At 34.4% G+C, this 20,001-nt stretch overlaps 1 long non-coding RNA gene across 4 annotated transcripts; it reads right to left on the bottom strand.

Moving 5' to 3' along the window:
- Positions 1 to 571: 571 nt before the first annotated feature.
- On the bottom strand, positions 572 to 11,900 carry LOC149789019 (uncharacterized). Of its 4 annotated transcripts, none has more exons than XR_016424469.1 (4): positions 11,765 to 11,900; positions 2,864 to 2,999; positions 2,097 to 2,254; positions 572 to 868 (listed from the first exon to the last, which is right to left on the bottom strand). It is a non-coding gene; the product is annotated as an uncharacterized LOC149789019 (long non-coding RNA). The 4 variants fall into 4 exon arrangements; XR_016424468.1 differs by lacking the exon at positions 11,765 to 11,900 and adding an exon at positions 8,386 to 8,538 and having other exon boundaries at positions 1,816 to 2,254; XR_016424467.1 differs by lacking the exon at positions 11,765 to 11,900 and adding an exon at positions 8,386 to 8,538.
- Between the last annotated feature and the right edge of the window lie 8,101 nt (positions 11,901 to 20,001).

Here is a 20,001-nt window from a genome sequence, read left to right as displayed (position 1 = left end):
ACAGAAAGATTATGACTTGGTCAATCTCCTTGATTCTTTAAAATTAGCTAATGTGTTACTATTTAACTATCCGACGTAAATCCAACTATAAGGTCAGGCCCGGCCCTAGGATATGCGGGGCCCAAGGCAGCATGCGGGGCCCAAGAAAGCAAGCAATGAGCGCGGTTTTCCCAAGCAAAAAGTTGCATTGCGAAGAAGTACGGGGCCCATGATGGTTGCATCCTTCGTCTTGCCCTAGGGCCGGGCCTGTATAAGGTACGTGAGTGCGATGGTTAACACGCATAAACTGTACTAGGAGCAGGAAGTAAAGAAGTGGGAATTTGGGAATGAAGAAAATAGAATATATCACAGAAAGTTTGAACAGATTCTGCGAAGATTTGTTGAACAGACATAGTATGTATTGATTTTGTTCTCGCAATTTGTATAAAGCAGTGGAGTACATTGTGTTCGAAAAAAGTGTTTTAAAGTGATAATACTCTTGTAATATAGATGAATTTTGTCCTTACAACGTTAGAAACGTACACAGGAAGTTGATCGATCTGCACGATACATGACTGATGCCACACAAGAGTAACGTAGTACAAAATTTAATCAATCAAAGAAAAAAAATCATGAAAATAGAACAAACAAGAAGAAAAAGCTTAGACGTGAAACCATCAAAATGTCATTTTTTTCTCACTGCATTATAATTAACATTAAAAAAGTTCCGCCATTCGTGTTACAATGAACGGTCGAAAATAAATATTTACTATGCATTGGTCAGTGACATAACAGTCCATACAGGATATTCAGCATTTTGACGTTGAGCTGGCGCATGTTTCAAATCTGTTTCTAATCTGTAGATGTTACAACACAAGGTATCCTGGAGCTGCAATAGGAGAAGGAAGTCATACATCTAAATGCTGTCTGATTAAGATAATACATGAAATAGTATATAGTATTTTGGTGATGATATTATTATTTACATCAATCAGTCAATTTACACCATATGGGGTAATAATGAAAAATATTGGCAAAGATAAATTACTCGAGTATAGTATAGGTGTTGTCTTGGGAAAGAACCATAACACTGAGATAAAACAGTCCCCGCAAGCTTAGGCACACAAACATGAATGATTTTGATGCACTTGATGGACATTACGATTGAAAGAATCATGTTTTAATATCTTATCGGTACTATTCAATATACAATTAGGCCGAATTTCCGCTATATTGGAAATTGTTTATTTATTTGGCTATTAGTGTATTTTTCTAAGACATAAGGTGATGCATGACAAATCATGCGAATATAAAAATGAAATGTATGGAATGTGTCTTTTTATGGTCTTTTATTTTTTCTTTTTAAAATGTTTGTGTGTGTGTGTATTTCATGTCTTTTTAATGGGTTTGTATGGGTTTACCTCAGTTTAGAAAGCAAACTATGAAATACGCAGCTGGTGTGATCTTGAAGCTTCCGTTTTAGATATCCATGGTCCAACCCACCTTAAATTGTTAGTCAAATTGCCTTTTGTTTTGTCAACTGTCGAGTTTACAAACATTTAAAATTTTGCATATGCGCTTTAACCCCAAAGACATGAACCAATTTGATCAACTTATTTCACATCACTCAGTTCACACATGATATTTCATCAAGCGTTTCATTTCCTGTTTATGAGTTCCTGCGTCTCGGATACTTCCTGCAAATATGTTCCGTATTTTAAAAAAAAATTATATTATTTCTTTATTTGAACAACTTTCCCCAAAGAGAATTAATGCAAATTTCTCCTATTTCTGAAATATCTCTTGTACATATCACAACCAAATTTGTGTATTGACCTCACTTGGACATGTATCAAGCCACTCTTGTTCCTTGAAACCGCAACATCTGTTTCTTAGATCAAAGTCAAACATGCTGTACTTGATTAATTGATTTCGTAGTGAGCTTTCTTGGACTGTTTCTGCATATTAAAGAACAAAATATATTAATTGAAGTATGGTTTGTTTGTCTCTCCTTTCAGTCTGTGTGTGCGTTTTTCTTTTCCTTCTTTCGTTTCTACCAAGCTACCTAGCTACCTACCTGCCTGCATGCATGCAAGCATACATACATTCATACGTACGTATGTACACAGTAAAATCATTGATTTTCTAGACCGTCGGGTGTATGCTAGATCCAGCACATTTTATTTTGGAGATCACACAGGCGATGATGATCAGAGCGAAAAGACCGCCGACAACTGAACCAGCAATTATACCAGGAACGTTGTTTGGTATCTCGCTAAAGTAGAGATCACATTTAAACTTAACACGCTCGATAAAGTAGAGATTATTCACATTAAAACTTAAAATGCTCAGCATTAGATCTATATTCACAAATCATGAAGAAAATAACTTAATTTCATTGGACTGTTGAGTCAAATAAAAAAGTGCATAAGCTAGTGAAAGTTTTAAATTTACAATTGAAAATATTTGACGGAAGATGCATACAAATCAAAAAGCAATAAGTATATGACGTTAATTGCAGAAAAGATTAAATTTACACTTCAAACAATTTACGGAATATGCAAAAAGACACAATAACAATCGAGATATGACGTTACATACACCAATTAACCCATCATAGGCGATTTATTCCATAAATATATAACAACTTAGAATACACATTGTGTTCAAGATGAAATTATATTTTTTTTTGTTAAAATTTAAATTCAGAAGAAAATAATGATTAATAGATGATGTCAAATCAAACATAACTATTTCATGTGATTTAATTGTCTTAATGGATTTTTTTCTGTTAAACAAAAGAATTTAATAGATAAAACATCTGAACAGGATTGCCTTGAATATGTTACAATGTATAAATGTATGAAATCTCCCCGTTTCGTACCAACACGGATTTGAGGTCAAATCGTTGCAGCAGCCATGGGAACACTTGATATCGTCGTAATAAATAGTGGTGCTTTTTTCGTACACATACTTCCTGCAAGTCGACTCGCTTGCTACTGACGCAACTAGAAGTAGTCCTGGAACAAAAATTGAAATGATCTTATCACAACGTTTCACTGTCCACAGAATTTTAAAATTTCGTCGGAGCTGAATTCTTTTCTGAATTCTTTTCTGATACCATGATATTACCAAAAAGGCGAAAGGGACAAGACTGAAATATGGTCTGCAAACTAACATGCATTAAACTCACAAACATTCATTGCTACTCATGTTCTATATACCTATTACACACTAGTACTTGAGTGCGGGGGCCCCAAGTGGCCGAGTGGTTTAAAGCGCTTTCCGTCATGGATCAATGCCATCTCACTTCTGATATGTGAGAAAGCTTGCCGGTAGCTTCTTGGGTGGTCTTTCCGGGGTTTTCCGGGTTCTTCCTTCACATTAATACTGGCCGCCATGTATAGCCTATCTTGTGCTGAAAAATGGCGTTAATCCCTTTAACAACAACAACTTGATTGCGTTTGTATTGTGAGGGAACGTGCACGTTGCCGGATTTAATATTGTAATTTCCTTTGATGAGTATTGTTACAATTGTACAATAATTGTCGTTGATGTAAGAAGATAACACGCGTGTTTGGGAGTGATCTTCAACGACCTAGTTTGAATCTCGGTCATTCATCTGCTTCATCTCGTGCATGAGATTTAGGGTTGTGACCTCATATGCCACCCCTTTTGAGTACGATCTCGAATGACATGCTTTGAAACTGGTGCACTTTCCTAATTGTTCTGCCTTGATATTATTAAGCTATAATTCTCATGTATGTACTGCACTCGAGGCTTTGGTAAATTACTATAGGCGTGTAATGACTGGTATATAACACCAGATACAAGGTTATATATTTTATGGCCTAGTTGAAAATGAATATACCCGCTACACGTTGCTTTATGGATGGATAGATCTTCTCAGTATTCACCAGTCGCTTGAGTGCCGTATATCTTTCAGTTTCACACTGGTCCCGTCTAGTTTTGATTCAGAATTTCATCTGATTCTGATTCTGCTGAACCCGACTAAAATCTGACTACGAATGATTTCAGTTGATTCGAATTCAAATAGTCCCTAATAATTCTGATTTTGAATGATTTCATCTGATTATTTTGGTCCGGAATAATTCTGACGACGATTGATTTCATTTGATTCGGATTCTACTGGTCCCCAGCTAATAACTATGTCTATTTTCTATTTGTTCTATTGAGTCAAATTATACTTTACAAAGATTGTCTTGCTGTGGTTTGAATAAATTATACGGAGTTCAGACGATCTCCGTGTATATTGTTGGGACAATGCTGATCTATCTGTTTAGTTTCGCAGGATCACACATCAATGGAACAGAATACTAATCATGCCATGAGTTTTACAAAGCCGTACACTATAATGGTTAAAAAACCCTCTAAATAAGATATTTAAAATCTAATGCCTCAAGTAAAACAAAATAATATAGTAAACAAACTTGAATGCAATAATTTAGAATGTAGTACGAAAAGACAGTGTGTATTCGAGTAATCTTGCCAGTAGTTTCCTTAGCTCGGTGGTTCTTCCCAGAATCGTTCTTCACCAGATATGTGGCTGCCATGTAGATCGTGAGCTGAAAGAATGTCTTTAACCTCCCACCAAAATTGTTAAACGTAGCTAGGCACCAATTAATCTTTCCACGGTGGATGAGTTTGAACTGTGTTGTGCTTTGCCATTCGGCTTACACAACTGGGTTTTATTGCATGCGTCCTTGAGTATATTGAATGTAACCTTACATATCCATCCATCCATAGCCTGTATTTTCGTGCGACTTTGTCATGATATTTATGTGGACATGATAGTATATCACGTATTCATAGTTAAACCCTCTATCATCAATTATAACGTGAAAAGCAAGGGCAGTCACTGGCATATTTCCTTATCTAGGGCGTCACTTTTTAACACCTTGATATTTGGATGATTTTTTTTCTACCCCAACATCTTATGAAGCTGGTAGTTTTGTATATCTAAGATAATTAAAAAATGGCACGAGATGGGTATACAATCTGCTACATGTTACTATTACTACTTAAAACTTGGTGTTTGAGTCACATATCACGATTTTGGTGCCATCTATATAGTTCAAATTGTAGACACAGATATTTATTCTACATGCTTTTGTAAGCAGCCCATGCGACACTGATATGAACATTTGGGTGCTTTAAGAATATGCATTTTAACCACCTTTGTAGTGGAATTTTTAAAATTCATTTTATGTGCACGGCAGACAGCTGTATTGGTATGCGGCCTATGATTCATAAAAGGGAAGAGTCTGCAAACTACTGTTTTTCTGAAGATTTCCTTTTGAAACTGACTTTCCATAAGTTAAATACGACACAAGTTTTGGTTCCAAAGAATTCTTCACATGAACATATTTGTGAAATAGGTTAAGAATTTGAGGAATGTTCCAACTACTACGAGCATCATAAAAATTAAGACATGGCGAGTACAATATCACACAATATTCATTTATCCTGTCCTATATTCAACTTATGAGAAACGTTACAAGAGTTTTACTTTTTTATGTGAAGAACTAGACATAGTGATCAACCAATTATTTTGGGAGATTGAAGGGACACCTGTGATTTTCATTCAAACCAATTTGTTGTGGTATTATTGCATCCAATATAATGAATTTTTAAAACTAATATAATAGATATAATATTTGTGTCCGCAAGTCAGAGCGAGAATTTTTTAAGCTATCTAAGAGCTGTAAATTTATAACTTTTGGAGTAACATATTCCATATCCAACCCTCTTCTCAAAAATTAAATGGGTTGTCCCTGAATTTATGGCAACAAGAAGAGAAAATACAACTCACTGCTTGAAAATTAGTCAAGTGTTGGCACAAGTTCAAAATATTTCGTTAGATGCTTTCATGTCAATAAGCTGGCGGTATTTGGGATTTACTTTTTGCATAGATGTTTGTAGGTCCACATACCACATACATTAAAGATAACATATTTTAAAGTGTTGGTATAAATCAACTTGATATATCAATACTGTTGGCATATAAAATTGCGAACCATCCATGGCGCAATGATATGCATACGTAAACATGGTTTCAACAGCAGGCTATGTTCAACATTAGCCTATCGCTTCTATGCTCTCTAAATTAAAGATGAATTTTCACCAATTAATCATTAAAGACGTAAGAAAAATATTAGTAATCCCTGTTTTCTAAGTAAATTAAACAATGCACATAATTTAATCGAAATCAGCCGTTTTCCCTTTGACTTCTTTCTCTCTCTCTCGTGCATAAGGGACAAAATACGGCGAAATCTGTTTAGCGAGAGAGAAAAAGAATATGTACATGTTGAAACCTTTGAAATTGACCTTACGCCAAGTAGCCCAGAAGAACCTATGTCATTGTAACGATATCTGTACACCTCTCATGGTATTTAAATACAGTGCTCATGATACCTATCATGCTAAGTTGAAATAGCCTTTCGAGATTGTTAAGGAGGCGTTCACATACATGTACTGTAATCTATTGAATGCTTTGTTTGTTTGCTTTTTCGCTTTTTTATAAGACATATAATAAGGTTCTACAACACAATTCTTAATATTAAAATCTCCACATGGTCTCTCTTTCTCTCTTGCTCTCTCTCTCTCTCTCTCTCTCTTGCTCTCTCTGGATCATCGTAAGAAGATACGGACGAAAATCTTTGAAAATTCAAGAATAGAGAACTTTCGCCTGTAACATGCAACGTTGTGTCTGGACCTTTGAATGATGGCAATTCTTTCTACTTCCATTCCCCTCTCCCATCTGGTGCTTACGGGACAAAATAAGCAAAAATCTGGATGGAGAGAGAGAGAGAGAGAGAGAGAGAGAGAGAATAATATGGCGCTGGACAAAAACATTTAGACGGAACTTGTACCAAGTAACCTACAATAAGACCATGAAAGTGTTCACAAATTGTCCCACAATAGAGCAAGGAAACGACCAATATTTATGACCGACAAATTAGTGAATGGGATCGTCCCACTAAGACATCAAATGATTTAACCATGTAATTCCATCCATATATAGTTAAAGCACTTAAACTAGCCCATCCATTTTGTATTTGCATTATTCATTATATCTTCCAATGAATGTTTGTTGGTTAGTTACTGAAGCTATTTGTAAAATAAGATTCAAGATAAGACAATTAACATTTAAATTATAATTATTGAGATGAATCTATTGAGTGGATACTAATTCTCGCAGCATTTAGGAACAGGTGCTTAATGCTCTCATGTGATTACAAATAAGTGATTCCATATTGACAAATCAGCAAATATTACATACATATCTCACACATAAATTGCAATAGAGATGATGAACATATACAATTGGCATCAGTATATATAAGTACATATTATTTACGAAAGTAAAGTATTCGTTAAGATTCTACACAATAAAAGGAATCTTGCATGGATTTTCTCCATTCTGTGATAATACTATTAACCGCTGCATTACTACATCGATAAATAGAAGTTCCTAAATTTAATTTACAATCATTTTAGGACTAGACGTTAATAAAATTACCTTGTACATATGCTTCAGAAATGCATATTTTGTCAAAATGATGACTGTTCATACTAAAATGAAGATGTTTTTAATTATTTTCAAAACACATTTCTTGCGTTGATTTATACTCTTTGGGTGGGGTACTGTAGAAACACAACAGAACGGTTGCATGAGACATAATTCAGTGCAATATTTTTAAGAAAAGATTTTAAACATTGCGAGTTTACTTTGAATAATTTCCGTTCTTCATTTTCTGTATTTCTGCATTCAAAAGTGAATTTTCGTGCGGCCTTGGCAAGTCTGCAATCTAGTTTGGTAGCAGACACTGCATCCAATTATCGATAGTCATTTGATTTTGGTTTCAAATCAACATTCGTCAATGACAGGTGTATCAGTAGTTTTCAGACATGATAATGATGAGAGCTGAAATTAGTACTCAGAAACTGTTGCTTCCATATTTACTCGCGAAGTTTTCATAACATGTGTGCCATTCGTCGAGGAGTTTAACAGATATACAGTAGTTTACTCCTCCTGCTAATATATTTCAATATCCTACAGTGAGGTGTAGAATAATTTGCATTTATCACTTTATTAGGTTATCCAAGCTGTATTTGAAACTGTCAAAGTTATTTCTATATAACAATATCTATATAACAATATCTTACTACAATAAGGTTTGCGTAAACTGATGGGTGCTTATTTTTATTTACACCTTTAAACACACAAGCATGACAAAACATCATGCAGTCTAGGACTGGTCAAATTTTACAAAAGGTCTGCACTTACTGAAAAAAGATTCTAAGTCAACTGCTACTTTTTGTTTATCTTTTTCTCTCTCTTAAAGCAAACCCCGCATGCGCTATTTCCACTTGTCACCTTACCTGACAAAATTTGAATGCAAGTCTCGCCCCAAGATACAATCATTCTCGAAAACCTCGGTTTACGTCTGGAATGTTCTTTATGAACAAAAAGAAAGAAAAGCAGCAAGAGCCGAAAAAGCTTCTTTCTTGGATTAGAGAACAGTCTGACTGCAAGATTTGTGACTATGCATGTATTGGTCGTTTAGATTGTCACAGGGGCAAAATGTCGTGGAAAAAACTCCCCAACGTCGATCTTAAAATACAGCAATAAATCTTTCCGTTGCGCAATAAACATTATATGATGAACTTTTGTTATTAGCTATGCAATAAATCCTTCTTGTCCGATATCGCCAATCTCAAAAATACATGAGTATGATAACTATTGAGAAGTCGCGTTTATCTTTACACAGCTGATAATCCTGATTGTTCATTCAAACGTATTAACATAAACTATTTATGTCAATGTTTAACATTTGCGTAAAATATACTCTTATATTTATGAATGTCATACACAATCACAAATGCCAGCATTCAGAACTAATGCTTCATCGTCGTTTCTTACTTGACACCCTTAAAAGAATTTTCATAGCATTTGCTACTATGTAGACTTTCAAACCCACCCTGACCACCACCCACCGGAAACAAGTCATTTACAGCAAAGCCCACACCATATGTAGGTATTATTCAGGAATTTTAATTAGATTTACAGATAGAAATGGGTATTATTGTTAATATCTATGTCGGAGTCGAAATTTTAAATGTGTCGAGAAAGAAGACGCGGAAAGGTTCTGGTTTGCTTTGGTGTGTTTAACGTCATTTTCATTACACGATAAGACATTCATAGCAGCCAGTATATTTGGTGGAGAAGGAACCAGCAACCGGAGGGAAGCTCCTGGCAAGCTTTCTTCCATGCCCACGCTAGTGGAGCTAGAATCCAATTTACGCGGACACAGGTGCGATGTTTCAGTGATATGTAATGCGGCGCATAAGACCATTCCGCAATGCAAACGGATACATTTTATTTTACACAAATTTACAACGCGGGAGACGCTGCGTCTAAAGAATTAAAAGGTCATGATTATCTCTTTCCGATAATTAAAAAGGCGAGAAAATTATGAAGAGAGGGTATAAAGCAAAGAAAAATAAAAAGTTGAAAGATGCGCTTACATTAACACGTAAAGCTATTAATAGTAGATATAACACAATCCAAGTAATATTACTAATTCTGAAATAACAACACATGCATAAATAGCGGATAATCTAACTTGAGCTCGTTGAAACCCAAGAACACACACACGCACGCACACAGACACACACACACACACACACACACACACCCCACCGGAAGAAAGGGGTATGCATTTGGTGGTAGCCATTACTTTGTTCTTTCTTGCTATCGGTTTAATGTGAATGTTTACGAAATTATTCAAAAAAGTCATACCTTTTCCACATAACGACTTACTATCAGATGTAATACCGTCTGTTTCATGTTAGGCATTTTATAGTTGAACAGACAAGTTGACTTCAGTTACATATTGTAGGCAGTAAAGAATGATAAACGTTTTAGCTTTTACTATCCAGTCTGACTGGTTTTTCTCTAAACAGAGTCATGTACAAACATGGCTACTATACTAATAATCTCGTACACACTTTCTAATGAATAAGTCTTTAATGTATAATTCATGTGCACTTATTCTTAATATATATCACTATTTGTACTTCGCAGCATTCTATGTGTTTCACATATATTACACGGCTCAGATCTTGTATTTGTAGCGAGGAGTCGTTGAACTCAATGAAATTGTTGAACCCAAATACTGTGGTCAGTGGTGAGTTTGGTGACGCTGGTTTAACGGATGATAATAATCGATTCAGCGTGAGAGGTCAACGGTTGGGAACCAACACGTTTGCGGAGTATAGAGCTTTCTGAGGGATCATTCAGCAGTCCTGGAGGAGTAGATTATATGAGAGTATTTAGTGTTGTCGTCGGGAATGTCTTGAGATGGCATCATCATATTTGCTAATGACAAATGAAAGGTTTTTAACCTAAAGGTCAGTGTCATGTACGACAACCTAATGCACCATCATTCGTTTTGATGGACAATATATGATGATCACACATACAAACATTAAGCACACCTTTTGATAAAATTGCTGACTGTATCGTATCCGTTGACAAACGAGACCATTTGTGATATTTGCTGAAGGGTAATTTGACGAACGATACATTTACTATACCCGTCGATGTATTTTGTGAGCATGTAAAGGGATGGGTTTTAAGTTGTTACGGTTTAGTTTGTGAGACATCTAAGGAAGGGTGCAAGTTAAGGTGTCAGAGATTCAATTATCATTAACTGCCATCACAACTAAACATCTCATTCACTTGATTTTAGTATGTGTCTTTCCTAGGTTCATCCTATTATGTTTAACCCAAGTTCATCATATTAAATTAAAACCGTTGATCCCTAGAGACGAATTAAAAGCCTTCACTTAGGTAAGCAGGCAAGCCAGTGCACCTTTTGGTATCATATGTCACCAGTCCTTGTAGGTTCTGCATCTTGTTACATTTGCTTACTTAATCACCTACCATTTTTGGTGAACCTTTGCAGTATACAAGCTTCCAAAATTAAAATGGGCCGCTCCACACAATCGAACCTTTCCTAATGAAGAATAGATCTATACAGGTACGAACCAGTAGAATTCTAGAATCCGTAAACATCTTCCTGTATAGCACGAATCAAATGGATTTGCACTCTTTTCTTCCGAGTCCCCAGAGCCGTGATAAATTATTTAATACCATAAGTCAAACAGAAAATATTGAAAGAAACCAGTTCGTAGTCATGCTGCTAGCTGTTTTAGCTAGTCCAACTAGTAATGAGTATGGAGCAAAGTTAACATTGATTTTTATTATCAAATGCTGACAGCAGTATCCAATTACAATCAACTTTTCTAAGTCGTATTACCGAGTTTTGTTAAAATGGGCAAATATAAATAGAAACCCATGGTCATGCATATTGCTTCTCTAAATCATGGCTCATCTGTTGTTTTTATTTACCAGTTTCAGCCACCTCTCATATGAGATTGATGAGGAGATTGAAAATTTGAGCTGCACAATCAGATGTTACATTCTCGGCTAAATTGTAATGAGACACGTAGAAAACAATGATTCATCGAAGAATAGGAACATTTGCATTATACCATATTTTTAATAATCCAAAGGGATTAACATGTTACCTATTAAGTGTTCGCCAGAACGTTCAATATTTACCTTAATTATGCATAATAAAATCATATTATCTGACAACTGGTATTAACAAAAGTAAAGAAACTAGAAATACTATTAATATTAATTGGAAAATAACGATACAAACGCAAATAGTAGAAAAATCCTGTCACATACTGAGAACTTCCATACTGTAAAATCACAAATCTCTGGAGACTAATTGACGTTCCAGTGACTCATTTGTATCAACGGTGATAATGTCCGTCTAGTCCACACGAGTCAAACATGGTAAGATGTTTAGTTTTGCAACTGATGTCTTGTGCCCGTTAAATACATGTCTCGTCGTTTGAAATCGTTTTCTGGTAAGCCCCTTCAGTTATATAGGTAGGGTTTAACCCTCTTATAAGAATGAACCCATTTAACCACTGAAATCCTAAGTGCAATATACTATCAATTGTAGAAAGAACACTCACGGATCTTATCGTAATAGTCGTTTCAGTTTCAAGAGTAGCTATGGATGCGATTTTCAATGCAAATTTTGTTAAGTAGCTTGCGATATATAATACGTCTACGCAGATTAAAAACTTCATCATCTCATCTGACCCAAACTTGTGATGAATTATCAAAATACATGACACAATGAGCTCTCACTTCTTTTGCCAATAAAAGAATACATTTATTTATTATGTTAATAAAAGATACAGGATCAGTTTGGTTTTTAAAATATGTATCATGTACTTATCATTTGTTCTTTCTTCATTCCCACCTTATAAACGTGTTAAGCTCTGGAAACCTCATTTACATAAGTACTGGGAATGGGCGATATTTGTGAACTGGGAAGGAAGCTTCCAAACCTAATGTATGGAAGCATACATGTATGAGAATGTTTGCAATTTAATGCAGGGGAATTAATCCCGAATTCCTATGAAATGCTCCCTGACCAAACCGGAATGGTTGCATATTCAATATGCTTCAGCAGCAACCACTATCATATAAGGTTACACTCTGACCGTCACATTTATGGACAATTGCTTAAGTACAATCTTTGTATATATTTAAGTTGATAACCAAACGTAAGCAACAAATTTATGAGGAAAGAAAACTGAAGCGTTCGTACACGTGCAATTTCATAAATCGTTTTGCTCCTTATGTTGTACAGATCGTGAATTTAGTTACCATTTAACGTTAAATTGCAGGTCGCCAAGTATAGACTTTAGAACTTTATATATACCTTTTCTAATTATCCGAACATTACGCAACTGTTTAGTTATATTTATTTGGCATGTTTTTATTTGCAAAGGCTACAAATCATTAAGTGATGTGACATGTTCAAGAGTCACACTCATGATCAAAGATTTGATTCTAGCACTTGAGAATCATATAAATTATAGTAATATAATCTTATCCATGAAACACATTGCTGGAGTGAAACTTTTATTGGTAGTATATATTTGTATTTAAGGGCGGATTTAAAACATGTTGATACTCGATGTTTTTCGTCATACCGAGGCAAGCAGAGGAAAAGGCCTTGTCCAGGTATATACCATTACATCCGACTCGCGCTGATTTTATAGCATGCTTCGAACTATCATCCTTCTGGGCGCGAGTACATAACAGTACATACACACAGATGCAAAGAACCTAGATATTAAAGTAATGTTTATTCTCTAAATGAAATTGAGAAGATAAACTAAAACCTGAGCATAAAAGTAAAGAAAAAAATGCAGAGGTTAAGGAAATTAAAATGACAGAAAATTAAAAATACGCAATTAAGCTAAATCTAATGGAGAATTTATGCAAATAGCTAATAGATAAAGAAAAGAGAGCAACCAACTAAACAAATATAACAAAAGGTTAAAAACAGCAGCTGCAGCAACAACAATATCAGCACATGCAGGATAAAATGAAAATAATTTGAATTAATTAGTAAATACACAATATGAGTGGAATTCAATTCATGCCCACTATTCGCTCAGCAGACACGAAGCTCGTGGATTTACTCTAATTAGCTTTAGATTGCTCACTAGCAATCGCCAGGAATTTGTAAGCATTTTGTTGCATTTGATTACAAAAGATACATGCGATGAATTTCTTTCCTTTCAATTGTTGAAAAAATATTATATATGGAAGACAGCCAAATGCTTTGCATAACCCTCACATACTCTTTGGTATTATATCGAAATATCCTCAGTTATTCTCTGAGATCAACGAGAGTGGACTCACATTTATAATTTATATCTACTACGAAAAGCTTTCTGACAGAAGTGAAAAAAGCTTGCTGAAGTAATTTGTTTGCATTTAGCCCTCTCAAATGCGTTTAATAATGTATGTAAAACATTGATTGTTTATTTAATGTCCTTTCTTGTTGAAATAAAGGTGACACTCGAACAAGGTGTTTGAGATATCTAAACTGTCATTTTTTCAGTTCTTATATTTACAAGGTGATTAAAAGATATTTGATTTACTGAAATACAGAAACACCTTGTGTTGGACAGTGTTTAATCAATATCGTTTCCAGTGACTGCTTCGAGTGAAAAGTGTCTTCTCCAGCTGAGTGTGATGTTTTAGATACCTTGAGTATTTGAAGATGTGTCGTAGTTTTGATAGGAGTTTCAATTTATATTGTTCTTAGCAACATTTACAACAAACTTCTTTGAATATAGCACACACTATATATTTTATCAGAAATAGCAACTTCGTCTTCTTTTAACAAAATGTCGCCATCGTGCATACATTTATTGTGTGATGAAAATGATCGAGAAATAGTTGGCTTGGTTCTCCTATGGAAAGCATGAAAGCAATTGTCTCTTCACTTTTGTCAAAACCTTTCACTCTTTTATGTAACAATACCAGCTTTATTTGATTTGGTTAATTAAGTTTGTAAAAAATTCCTCTTATGGTTTATTCCTTTTCTAGGATCGTTATTTGTCTAAAGTGAGCTGTCTTTCGTACATTGTCTTTCCCTTGGTGTATACTGATCAGCAATGACAAGCAGATGTAACCTTTGATGTGTTCAGTATAATATAATTACGTACAATGATGACATTTAAAGAATCACAAAGAAAACATTGAAAGAAACCTTTATCTTTATGTTCAGGATTCTCTAGTTTCTCAGTCTAAGTTTCGTCGATTTATGTGATTTTTGTTGAAATATGACCTATTTATCTGTTTTCATTTCGAAGAAGCAGCTACCTTGATAATAGCCATTTTATTCCCTTTATGATTGTTACACAGGCTGCTTGAATATCATCAGATTCGGGAGGATGATTTTGAATCCACATATTTATATCATTCGTGACGTTGAAACACCGTATTTCACATTAAGATATAATCACATGTAAATTTGACTAAAACAGGTCTGGTAACCTATCAAGACATCAGTCATTAGATCTCTTGTCTTGGAATTACATAGAGCTAGTAAAGAAGCTGAATAATAATGTATTGATAAAGGTCTGTCAATTTTCATATTATCGTTATGGGGACGCACATTACCATCTTTCCAGACAATTACAATCCAGATTGAATTCAGAACAAAAGACTGTGGCTAAACCTGTTAGATTATCATTTATTTTTAAATCTAAATCTGACGAAAGGAATTTATTGTATCACAATTTTACATTAATCCGAAAAGCTAAATAGATGGAATGCTAAAACAGTTCGCAATCAAACAGAAATAGCAATATCAGGTTTTTGTGTCAGTCATACATATATTACATACAAATTGGAAAGCAGTTGTAAACAAGATTTGTTATCTATTTCCATTTATTTTTACCACTAGAAGATTTGTGGCATTCAAAAAGTTTGAAAATTACCTTGTGTAGTTTTATATTTATTGCGAGATACTCCGAACAATACAATAAAACTAACATAAACCATAGTTTATATTTTGAAGAATATGAAAGACGTATTTTTTGAAAAATATGAAATACTTTTCTGGATAATTAATTATTTTTGTTATGTGAATCTGATTACATATTTGATGACTGTGCCGATAAAAATTAGCTTTTACTGGCAAAATACTGTTTAAGATTGTTTGCTAGGCAAAAGCGGAAGCCCAGGAATAAACGTCCAGTTGGAAGAATGACACATTTGGATAACTGCTATTTATATTAATACATAAATGTATTCGCAGTTTTATAACCAGAGTAGTTCTGGAAACAAATAAGTACCTTATTTAAAACATTTATCCTTCGTGATAAAACATTGACGACAATCTTGATAAGTGGATACTTTTGCAAGAGGGGATAGGAGTGGTCTTTTTCAAGGATGAGCTTATTCACAGACACATAATTAGAATAGCTCTGTCATCGTTGCTTGTTTCCCGTTAAATTGCTCTTATTACTGCACGAGACCATTTGTATTACACTGGGTATATATTATTCAGAATACATGTCATTGCGTGACCTAACGTTATCTTCAAAGAACATTATCACATTGAAATAATGGAATAAACTTGGTATTCGTTATTATTTCATGCGATACAAACAGTTGGATCTAGATTAAGATTTACATTGTAGTTTACAAGACAAGATACAATTCTGATGTGTTTCGATCATTTTATTGTCAATGATACAGGTTGCTTCTATTTACAATTGATCATTGGCACTTTAAATCTTTCAAAATCACGAGATGAGAAACAAAGAACTGTTTTTTTGGTGATGGTAGCTTTTGTATTTAACCAAAGAACACATTTGAGGTATTATGTGTGCTGGTTTATGTATATTTTTTCTGTATAATTTATTGTGTTCTTGTAAAGATAATTCTGTGTAAATGTAATTCATGCCCTTTCTGCGAAAGCATTTTGTATCAGATTACTTGAGATTTATAAATTCTGTCAAGTTCTTTATTTCACAAGAATCATACTAGTTTTCTTTAAATACAATTAACATATCTACGTTGTTATCTCTTTCCCTCATTCCAACTAGCTTAATACGTTTTCTACAGTATTGTAAACATACATATTAACAGGTATACTGAATTCGTTCTGAAGTCTATGTCTGTCATGCATATTATTTATATTTCCTCCCTTAGTGCCTTTAAATTTATATACCAAAACATAACTATGCTATACATATTTGTTTAATGGATTTAGGAAGACAGCGCTTTGAAAAAAAGAAAAGATTTATATTTCGAAATTCTGACTGTCCCACATATTTTACAATTAGGCTTTCCACATTTGTCAGTTGTGAGATAACAAAATAAGTTCATCTATACATTTCACCTATTTTTAGGGTCAATGGCAATAACTGGAACATAAATATGTTATAGCGATACCTATTATAAGCTTAGGAAGAAATCGTCAGTTCATTTCCTGCTTTATCCTTGAGTGAAATATTTCCATATTTTTTAATTGAGATTTCTATTAAATCATTCTATAAAAGAAGACGCCTACTTGTCTGAGTAAGTGGAGATGCATTAAATATTTTCATTCTTTAATCATTCTTTGACCTTTTGGTTCTTTCCCTTCATCCAACATTATGTTTCCTACGTCCTTGCTCAAAAAAAATATCCGCGTTTGACGCTGGTCATACACGTAACTAATATAAACCATTCTGTATTGAATGTTGTTTGCAAACTTGATTTTGCAATGTATAGGTATATCAGTTGTTCAATATTTGAATTCAGAGCATTTTATGGAACTTTGTACCTGTGTTACCTATTTCTTCTTATCCCGTTTAATTAGTTCACACTGTTGATTAATACTTGTCTAAAACCAAACCTCATTAGGATCATAATGCAAATAGCTTATGTACTGTTTCTTCAGTAACAAAAGTAGGCGTTGTCAACATTTTTAAAACTTAGTCTTGTAATTTCAATCAGCTTCATCTAAAGTTTTAGAGAAGTAGTGTGCATATATTCACTGGCTTTGCAGTAAGGCACTGGTGGCTCTATCTAAAAGAAACACGTTTGCCTTGTTTCAGTTGTAAAACTATGGCCTAAGATTGTTGTCCCAAGAAATCAACTAGTATAAATGAAGTTTTACATATTAATCTAGATATTTTACAGCATGAAGATTAATATTCAACCATGTCTTATGCAGCAGAGGAATTACATCTGCAATTGAGTGTGGCGTTAAAATTTATGTTTCTACTGGTGACAGCGAAATATCGAACTCTGTTACAAAGATACATTAAGATTCTTTTTCAGCTGTCTTCATATTACATTTCTAAGACAGTATATCCATTTTGAGATGAATGTACAATAACTCAACAAAAACAGAAAGTGAATTTTCAAACAATACAGGCAGCATTTTAAATGGAATAATAATTCTTGATACCTACTTTTTTCAAAAGCAACGATAAAGAAAGCAAAATTTACTAACATGCATGGGAAAATTTATTCATTCTCGTAATGACATTATATTTGGCTAGATTTCAATTGTCACTCTGCTCTATTAAATTCTTAGTTTACGTGTATACATGATTTACTGTACATCTGGTCAACTGTATCGTACTTTTTATATGCGTTCTTGAATGTTATAATTTTGAAGTATAACATAATGTCTGGCACATATTTATAATTAAATAAACCTATGTGGCAGAGTAGTCGAAGCCTTTGGAGCATCATAATTAGGAAAAGGCCGGGCTATATTTGCTGCTCGCCGAGCTTACCCTAATCAGTATACCAGTACATCTGAACAATTTACGTGGTAAGGGTTACAGTCACTGAGTTGGTATTTTTACTATTTAGGTTTATAGCATAGTTTGAATACTTTCAATGTGGTTTTCTAGGCTAGGGTGCCTCGGTCACGACATTTTTTCGTTGTTTTGAAACAAAGGATTTTGGTAGTGGCCTTTTGAATTAAATGTTGTTATTAATTTACATTTGTCATGTGAGGGTGGGTGGTATGGTGTATATGTTTTAAATGAGAACAAAGAACTTTGTGGTTGGTGTAGGACGCACACAATCTAATGAAATACAATATCCTGGGTGTTATGGTGTTGGTTTGTTAAAATGATTTTTGTCTATTTGGCATTGGTGGTAGGGTGCGGATTTAAAAAAAATAATACTAAGTTTATTTGTGGAGATGCTATTTTGGTCCAGCATATATCACGCCTGTACTTCTGATTCATGACGTATTAACCACCCAATTGGTTTGTTCAAAGCAATCTTTTGTTTTATCTGCGGCCATGAGTAACCTTTACAAAATTATATTTTACTAGGTGACACTTACAATGCTGTGACAATATCATAATTTTAGCCTTACGTTTAGTCACAGCCATTAGAATATTATAGTTCCAGGTTTTCTCAGTATCCGCTATAATCTAGGAAAATGTCGTAATTTTAGTACTACTCGTAGTCTGAGCCTATGGAATCTAATGTTCCGGGATATCTTTAGTGTCCATGTTCAAGGTTCCCTTGTCCCTAGATAATCCCATGTTCAGTTCCCATTGTCCCTAGACAGCCCTTGATTCATGCACAAGGCACATACTGAATCTTTTAGCTCGCTTGTCACAGGAAAATATTCAGTAAAAATCTCACATGTATGCTCTCTACAAAACTCATTAGTTTGTTTTTATATGTACCTTCAGTGTAAAATTATTTTCATTTTGCTGCAATAGGTCATTGTCGGATGAAAATTCACCAGATAAACTGTCCAGTGAGACCTTAGAACGAATTGGCCAAAGTGGCACCCTTACTTGAACATTCATGCGAGTCTTGCAGTGAGAATCCTACAAATTTAGAAGGTTCCAAATGTCAAAATAAGGTCACCAAAAAAGGGTTTTCAACCAGAAATAACGTCGGCTACGTTTCATGAGGAATTCTCGGAGGGAGAAAGCTCTTTGGGAGGTCCTCCTGAGTTAGTCCAAATATGGTTTCTGGTTGAAAAACCTTTTAATGGCGCTTCGATTTACCAAATAAAACAATTCATTGTCGAGGCCCTCCCTGCTGCTCAATTAAAAAAAAATTATGTTATTGATAATGGCTAAAATCGGAGAAGCACATTCCGCTAGACTAGCTTGTGAGCGATTAGAAGCAATCAAAAAATTTCTTCCTGTGAGAGATTTTGTAAGACAAAAATTACAAGCGCTGCAGGAAGCACAAATTGAATTCGCGGCTGGCACAGAACAATTATTTAAACCCGTTACAACAGCTACTGAAAAAAGCCGCTGCGGTCACTGAAAGAACTTTATTGGGAGATATTAAGGATGAGGAGGAAAGAAAAAAGGTATTCTTCCAATATTAAAACAGACCGCTGAACAAGCTGAAAAAATTGCGAGGAGAACTAAAAAAACAAAACAGATTTTACAAGATCTCCCAACTAATATAGCTGCAGCTCAACCTCCACCCGTCGGCAAAGAAATACTTGAAGGTATTGGACAAATTCGTACTGAAGTTGCCGACGTGGAAAATAAAACTTGCGCCTAAACCAATAAAGGAAAATATTAAACTGATTGCAAAATTTAGGGAGG

This window comes from Sinohyriopsis cumingii, chromosome 11, assembly GCF_028554795.1.
Source record: "Sinohyriopsis cumingii isolate HCF-2022 chromosome 11, ASM2855479v2, whole genome shotgun sequence".
Lineage (NCBI taxonomy): Eukaryota > Metazoa > Mollusca > Bivalvia > Unionida > Unionidae > Sinohyriopsis > Sinohyriopsis cumingii.
Note: the sequence above shows the minus strand (reverse complement) of the source record. Positions and strands in the feature narration are given on the sequence as shown.